The sequence below is a fragment of the Papaver somniferum genome, chromosome 8 (genome assembly GCF_003573695.1).
Source record: "Papaver somniferum cultivar HN1 chromosome 8, ASM357369v1, whole genome shotgun sequence".
NCBI lineage: Eukaryota > Viridiplantae > Streptophyta > Magnoliopsida > Ranunculales > Papaveraceae > Papaver > Papaver somniferum.
This window is the reverse complement of record NC_039365.1, coordinates 29,190,835-29,199,515: the sequence shown is the minus strand read 5'-3', so window position 1 is coordinate 29,199,515 and position 8,681 is coordinate 29,190,835. Positions and strand designations below refer to the sequence as shown.

At 36.6% G+C, this 8,681-nt stretch overlaps 1 pseudogene; it reads right to left on the bottom strand.

Annotated features, from left to right (window-relative positions):
- Positions 1 to 1,831: 1,831 nt before the first annotated feature.
- LOC113305326 lies at positions 1,832 to 3,529 on the bottom strand (annotated as a pseudogene).
- Positions 3,530 to 8,681: the final 5,152 nt, after the last annotated feature.

Genomic DNA, 8,681 nt, shown 5'->3' with positions numbered 1-8,681 from the left:
CACCAAGCTTTTTCAGAAAAAAATGGCGGTTTCAACAAAAAAAAAATCAAATTTTCGACCTCTTAGCAGCATTACCTGTGTGTTGGGGATGCTTGTATGTCTAACTTGTTTACTTTCTTGGGTTGGTTCTTCAAAAAACACTTCATGCTCACGAAAATCATGATCCAAGGGTGTTGGTTCATCATATAATTCCAATTCTGAGTTGTTATCATTAACCGAAGATTGAAGATCTGATTGTTGTCGTAGTTGAGCTAAAGATTCAACAGCTGCAATTCTCTCCTCACAATCATCTTCCATTTTCATAAAAAAAATTCCACTCAAAAATATTTTTCCCTCCTTCTACTCTCACCTCACTCACACAAATTCAAATAAAAATACACACTAATCTATCCCCAAATACTTAAGATTTTACTAATTATTATTAACCACTAAACCTGATTAGTGAGGGCTATATTAGGAATTAAAAAAATAATTACATAAGGAATGACCCAGATTTGATATTTGGATCCCGTTTTTGTCATGTAGCTATATCCTCCAATTAGTTTCCATATCCCCTATCACGCGTTCTTTAAAAATTCTAGCATTTCTTTCTTAAACATCCCAAATTCTATTTCTGACAGAAGTAAGATTTCCTTTCTTTTTTCTCCATACTCATTTTATACGTCTAATTGAGTATTGAAACACCCACTTCAAATTGTAATAATTCAAAAAGTAAATCCAAACTAACCTTGCAGTTTCACAGTGCAACAACTAGAAACAAAAGATTGATGGAGATTTTTCCATGGGTAACTCTGAGTCTTGCCGAGAATAATCCAGCAAAAGCATCCTTTTTTTAAGCAAAAGAAAGAAAAACAAAACAACTATTCTTTCCTAATGCCTGTACAAATAGTAGGCATTTGCCAAATTGGTGGAACAGACCACCGGATATGGCCAAAATTAGTCTTAGCACATTGGCTAGGTTCATGAGCCCCATTATTAACCATCCGATCTACAAAACCAAAAGAAAATAAATTGTATTTAAGTAATAGGTTCTTAATGTCTTGGAAGAAGTAGTGTGTTCTTTCAAGGCGGCTAACAGGGGATACCAAATTGTTTGGGTGTACCAATTCCTTACCAATATGTGTTTTGTCCTATATGTATATTGGTATATCCCAAGTAATTTGATACCCCTATTAGCAATCTTGTGTTCTTTGTTCTCCGAGAAAAGATTACCCATTGATTTGCATAATATTTTAATAGCATCATTTTCTACCATATCTTGTCGTACATCTTTGTCTAACCCATATTTTTGATTGCTAATCAAATACGTCACTCAATTTTGATGCATTCCATGACCTCGAGTCATGAATTATCTGCCTGAGAGTACAGAAACAACGGCTCACTACACGCAAAACAGTATTTTGTTTATTACTTTCCTAACAAACAACAAACGGCATCCTACTCCCTCGGTCCCTATTATAAAGATGGAGTTATAAAAATTTGTAGTCCCATTAGATATGACGACTTTCAATTACAAGATGGGTTTTTTTATATATTGTCCTTATTTATTATAGGTAGTTATCACCATAATTAAGTTAACGTTTCTAGTGTTGGAAATTATACAAAGGATAAAACAGAAAAGAAGATGGAAATGTAGGAAATTTAAAGAATTTTTTATTCCAAGAGAAACTCACTTCTCCGCCTATATAATGGAGACGGAGGGAGTATATTACATCCAAAACAAGGTAATAAATGTCATATTGTACTTTTTTTCTTATTGAGGGAAGACAATACAATAGTTAACAAACATTTTCACAGAGATCAACCAGAAGAGAGATATTTTTATGCGTGACTTTCAATTTTCCACGGGTGATGCGTATATTGTTGGCACAACGTTGAGAGGGATCTTTTTATTAACCGCAAGACCAACAGCTTCGGTCATGTCAAGGTCCTCTCTTTTGTCACCAGCAGGAAGTTCCCAGTCAAAGTAGTACAAGAGATTCGCAAGAATGTACTCAACAACTGTGATGGCAAATGATATTCCTGGACACCCTCTTCTTCCTGAACCAAATGGAATGAATCCAAATTCTTGGCCCTTAAACTCGATGGGGTTGTTGATAAATCTATTTGGGCAAAACTCCTTAGGGTCGTTCCAAATTTTGGCATCCCTATGAATTGCCCATGCGTTGACGTAAACTTTTGTGTGGAAAGGGATATCGTAACCTGCTATTTGGGTACTCTTTGATGATACTCTTGGAAGTAAAGTAGGTATAGGAGAATGAAGTCGTAAAGTCTCTTTAACAGTGCATTTCAAATAGTCCATCTGATTTATGTCCTCCTCTTCTAATGTACATTTGCTCCCCACTACTCTTCTCACCTCATCTTGAGCAATTTTCATCTCTTTTGGATTCTTTATGAGCTCCGCCATTGCCCATTCCATGGTAGTCGCGGTTGTTTCAGTTCCACCCACAAACATATCCTATTAGCGACATAGGATTGAGTTAATTAGTCACTGAAAATCCTAGGAAAAGATCGAAGGAGAGTGAGAAGTCATACCAGGATTATTGCTTTGACATTATTGCGATAGACATTTGGATTGTCCTTCTGAGAAAGGAGTAAAATATCCGTTAAGTCTAGTTTTTCAATATCCTCTCCTTGACCATGACCATTTTGTGATTTCGAATGACGAAGGAGATGGTCGTCGATGACTTGGTCAAAAAAAGCATCGAGTTCTTGAGACACCTTCTTAAGCTTACTAGATAATCCACTAACAACGTCCATCCAACCAAGAGTTGGAAAGTAATCACCAAAACTAAAAGCTCCCAGCAATCCTGAAAGCTCTCTTGACAATTGACCAAATTTGTTTTCGTGAGCATTTTCATACTTAACACCAAAAGCACACCTAGAAACTATGCTGTTAATTAGTTAGAGTTGGCAGTAATAAACTTAGGTTAATTACTGCTTGTCCCTCTGCCCTTGATAAACATGAACTCGATATCTTCTGGATTACAGCATCGACTTCTTCTTTTCTCAGATCCTTGAATGAACGAACTCTCTCTACACTCAATAGCTCTAGAATGCAAATCTTCCTCACTTGCCTCCAATATTCGCCGTAAGGTGCAAAAGCGATATCAGTACATCCATAAAGTAATGCGTTTGCAGTGGTAGTAGAAGGTCTATCTGCAAAGACAAGATCTTGGTTTTTCATTATTTCCGAAGCCATTTCTGCGGATGAAACTATGAGAGTTGGCGATTGACCCAGGTGTAATAACATCAATGGGCCATGCTTTTGAGAAAGATGTTGGAAGGATCGATGAACTAATTTTCCTACTTGATGAAGGTTACCGATTATAGGAATCCTTGGAGGAGAAGGTGGTAGTTTATAAGTATCGGATAACCTTTTAGATAATGAACAAACTCTATGGATCTTAAAAAGAAGTAAAACAGGTAAGGCAAGTATTAGAAATGATAGTAAGTGTAAATTTGAACACATTTTTATTGTCTCTCTTAACCATTGCTGCAGCAATACAAGGAGAACTGGTACATCCATCCTTTTCTAATTGCGATAATAATGGTTTATGGTGATATTGTAAACCTACAAACTGATTTGTTTTTATAGATAAAATTAAGGCACTGTATAATCAGATTTAACCCAGCCCTCCATGACAATCGTTAGATATAATTTCTACATGATTCCACTTATATGTTAACACAATGTTCTGGCAGATTGATGAGTTTGATTTGCTTATAGGTTTATTGCAAAGAGCTTTTGATAATAATTGAGATCATGAGCTGGCATTTATCATCTCTTCAGCTCTGATCCCTTTGATTTCCTCTCTCCTCTACGTCTCTACTTTCTTTTTCTGAAGCATGAGAAACTCTACGTCTCTACTAACTCTCCGTTCTTCCTACACGTCTCTTACTCCATCTCTCAAAAAACTTCCATTATAGATAGTTTAGCATTTAATTTGGAGAAATTATATGTTCTTTTAAAAATAGTTAAATTCAATCCTCATTATTATCTTCAAGGTTATTTAAAAAAAAAAGGTGCGTAGGCATAAGGCATTCTATTTGATGTTGCAGTCAATGAACTTGCTCTTGCAAATCTCTTATATTTTGGTTTGCATGCGGATTTCATGATGGTGCGAAGTATGAACATCTAAAGCCTAAACATGAATAAAGTGGTGGTGTTAGACTGTTAGTAAATGTCACTTAAGAGATCCCTCTCCATGTCATTGCCGTATCTTTCATTCCCTAATCGTTTTGTCGATAGATTTGTCAGTATTGATTTGGGCTAAATAAATATTTCTGTTAACCCATTGGTAACCATATCAGGGCCGAGAGAGTAATTTGCAGATTCACATGAACATTATTGGTTCCATAATATGGTGCAAGAAGCCTAGCTATAATGAGCCTTGTCTCGGAGACGGAAATGTAGCAGTATTAAAAGACGGACAATTAGCTTCATTGCAGTGAATCAGTCTGGCAGTGCTGCAAGGGAGAGAAACATATACCATGGTGGTAGTTAACAGAGGATCAAACGTTCTGACTTGTATGTCTGCATCTTTATATTCATAGAAAACGGAGTTCATACTGTCATACTGGGTGAGTTGGGTCACATAATGCATATTACTATGTTGGAAAAAAAATGGGTTTCACAAAGGATGAATGACACAGAGAAGAAATTGTTGCACTCCAAAACTTTCAAGGCTTGTATAAATTTCTTTTAGACAAATATTTCTACCCTCCCAATAACAATTGGCGATTACAACAGGTATGCGAAATATTGCCTTCAGGATACAATGAAAGCCCTGCAACGAAAACTGAATTCAAGGTTTGTACCCCTTGATTCAATCAAGAACACACAAAGAGATTTCTGATTTCTGATGATGCTTTTTGAAATAGAGAAAACAGATTGATTTTTCTTATATGTTAAACGAAACTGGGAGAAGCTATTTATAAAGGGTTTTGCACCTGGCGATGCCCCCCAGGACCCCCCTTTGGTTAGCGGCGTTGAAAATATTCCAACATACTACATAGCTAGCTACAACATACAAATCATTTTCCTAGTGAATTAAGTGTCCCGCTGTCGATACTACTGCATGCACAAATTTGATCCTTACAAAATCGACCTAGGCAGTATCCAGTAAACACCAAACTTTCAATACAAATTTAACCACCACGTTAACTTGTTGACCATGTTGCAGCCTGATGCTATGACGCTTGACGTAGGGGCGGAAACACAAGTTGATGTGGAAACTGATCGATCAGTATTTGAGACGATTTTTTTTTTACTGATGAAATGATGATCTTGTAAATAGTTTTATCTAAGCGAAGAATCTTAAGCATTTGGGCAGCGGTGCGGACTTGATAATCCAACCCAAACCTGGTCCGCCCGAATTAGTTCGAATCTTTTATGTTCTTGATAATTTTAGTTTGCTGCCTAAGTGCCAATCAGCCAGCCAGAAACAAAAGATTAATGGAGATTAATTCAATCATATTGCCTAAATTGGTTTCTACCGTTATTCTTCCTGATATGACTACTATGGAGTAAATCCTTTCTTTCCTGATCACCTGACTGATATGACTACTGGCTGTCTTGAGGGAGCAAATCCTTTCTTAATTTTTCAGGTATACCCTTCCATAACTCTCTATCTAACTCAAAGCTTGCATTATACTGTTATAAAGATTGCACTAGTCCTGAAGACTTCATGCAAGTATAGTTTAAGTACTCCCAACATTACCATGCTCTATGGTCTCAATTACTTAGGATACTTAATCATCATTTTCTCATATCCTATTGTTTCTTATTTCTGGCAATTTTTCTCTATCATGTCTTGGAAGTGTCAAGGTCTAGGACAACCAAACACTAGTAGGCACCTAAATAACATACGAAACAAACATAATCCTGACATCTTCTTTCTATCTGAAACCAAACAACAAACTAAGAATCTAAAAGATATCCTCAGCAATATAAGTGTCACTAACTTTTGGTTTGTTGATCCTAGAGGAAAATCCAATACTGCTGATGGCCTTGTTTTAGCCTGGAAAACCAACCTAAAGGTCACTATTCGAGACTTCTCTAACCATCATATTAGTGCCACTGTACATCCTAGTGTGGGGGAACCTTGGTTATTCACATGCTATTATGGGAGTCCTTACACTATTTTATATAAAGTGCACTCTTGAAAAATGATAGAAAACACTAATAAGACTAATACTCTACCTTGGTTGATAATGGATGACCTGAATTTTGTTTTACATGATCATGAAAAATTCAGTCAGCATCCTATTGATTCTTATGAAGCTAACATCTTTCCGGAGAAATTGGGAGAAGCTAATCTTACTGATTTGGGCTATACTGAATGTTCTTTCACATGGAATAATAGAAGAGTGGGTCATCATCTTACAAAACAAAGATTAGACAGAGGGCTAGCCAATGAAAGCTGGCTTGAAACTCACCCAAATTCCACCATCTCCAACCTTCGTGCCATTGACTCTGATCATAACCCTATCCTTCTCAATACCAATCCTAACTGGAAACAGGGACATATTCCTTTCAAATTCTTTGGTCCCTGGCTAGACCACAAAGATTGTAAAGAAATCATTGCAGAATGTTGGAAGACTCAGCACAAAGGTTCTCTTGCTATCAAGATTGCTAGGAAGTTCAGAGACATTAAAGTCAAATTAAAGAAGTGGAACAAGGAAATATATGGCAACATCAAGACAAATCATAAGACAGTCTTCAACACTTGGAATGGATCACCAAAAATCAATTTAACAACAACAGAGAACATGCTATCAGAGATGCTAAGAAGAAAGTTGAACATTGGCAGAATATTCAAGAAATTTTCTGGAAGACTAAAAGCAAGGACCAGCTCATCGAACTTGGAGATAAAAACACCAGCTACTTCCATATTTCTGCCAAGAAAAGATACAGAAGGAATAAAATTGTTTCAATACAACAAGAAGATGGCACTTGGCTACATAACAATAATGAGATAGCAAATTTCTTCACAAATCATTTTGCTACTATGGCTACAGCTGAACCTATAACTATCAATCCATCCCTCATAAATCTCATTCCCACCACAATAACCAACACTGAAAATAGTAATCTCTTAAGGACACCTAATGCAGTGGAGATCAAAAATATTTTATTTAGCATGGCAGGGGACAAGGCTCCAGAACCTAATGGATTCCCACCAAATTTTTTCCAAGCAAACTGGGAAGTTGTTGGTGAGGACATCACCAACGTGGTTCAAAACTTCTTCACTTCTGGATACCTCCTTAAAGAGATGAATTCTACTTTCACTTTTCTCATCCCCAAAACTGAAAATCCTAACACCCCATCTCAATTCAAACTTATATCCTTATGTAATACCACTTACAAAATCATATCCAAACTTCTGGCTCAAAGACTCAAACTCCTTCTACCCAAGATTATATCCCCATTCTAATCTCCTTTTATTCATGGAAGACAAATCTCAGACAACAAAGCCATATCTCATGAACTTATTTACCATATGAACACCAGAAAAGGAAAAAAAAGGAGCTAATGGTACCATGGGCATTAAGAATATTGATATGGAAAAAGCTTTTGATTGAGTCAACTGGGAATTTCTTCTCAAAGTTATGACTCAAATGGGTTTCAACAAAAAATGGTGCAACCTAATCCACCAATCCATCTCCACCACCAACCTGGATGTCTTAGTCAATGCATGGTTCTCCAGGAAATTTCTTCAAACCAACTAGAGGTCTCAGAAAAGGAGATCCTCTATCTCCTTATCTATTCTTATTCTGCATGGAGGCTCTCTCTAGATATCTAATCTTTGTAGAATCTCAGAACATTATACATGGAACAAAAATTTGCAATGAAGCTCCTGCCATTAACCACCTCCTCTTTGCAGATGACTGCATGATTTTCTGCAAATCCAATATGGAAGAATGTCATAACCTCATCAAGATTTTCCAAGATTTTGGACAATCCTCTGGAAAGCTGATGAATTTTGCCAAATCAGGAATCTTCTTCAGCAAAAACACTGCCCCAAATTGTTGACAACATTAGTGAAGCCATACATGTCCAAAGGATCGACAACACAGATAAATACTTGAGATCACCAGTCTTCACCAATGGCAGCAAAGTTCAAGATTTCAAGCCTTGTGTGGAGAAATTAAAACATAGACTGACTGGTTGGAAGACTAACCTATCAACAGCAGGAAAAGTTACAATGATCCAAACTGTCAACTCTACTTCCAGCATACAAAATGAACTTCTTCAAGATCCCAAAAGGTACTTGTAAATAGATAAATTCCATACAAAGGGATTTCTTCTGGAATAAGGAGCAAGATAAATCTAAAGGCTTATTCTACATTGGTTGGGATGATGTCAACAAACCAAAGGAATTAGGTGGCCTGGGATTCAAAAATATGGAATACTTCAATCTAGCAATGATTTCCAAAATTGCTTGGAGATTAATTGAAGAACCAAACTCTCTCTGGAGCATCACAATGAAGGCATCTCATTATCCAAATCAAGAAGTTATCAGAATGGATACCAAGCCAAAGAATACTGATTCTTGGATATGGAAAGGAATTTCTTTCATTCAAAAATATTACATCTGGAAGATAGGGGATGGCACAAATACTACATTTGGGAAGACAGATGGATTGATAACCTACCTGACAAAATCCAAACCCCC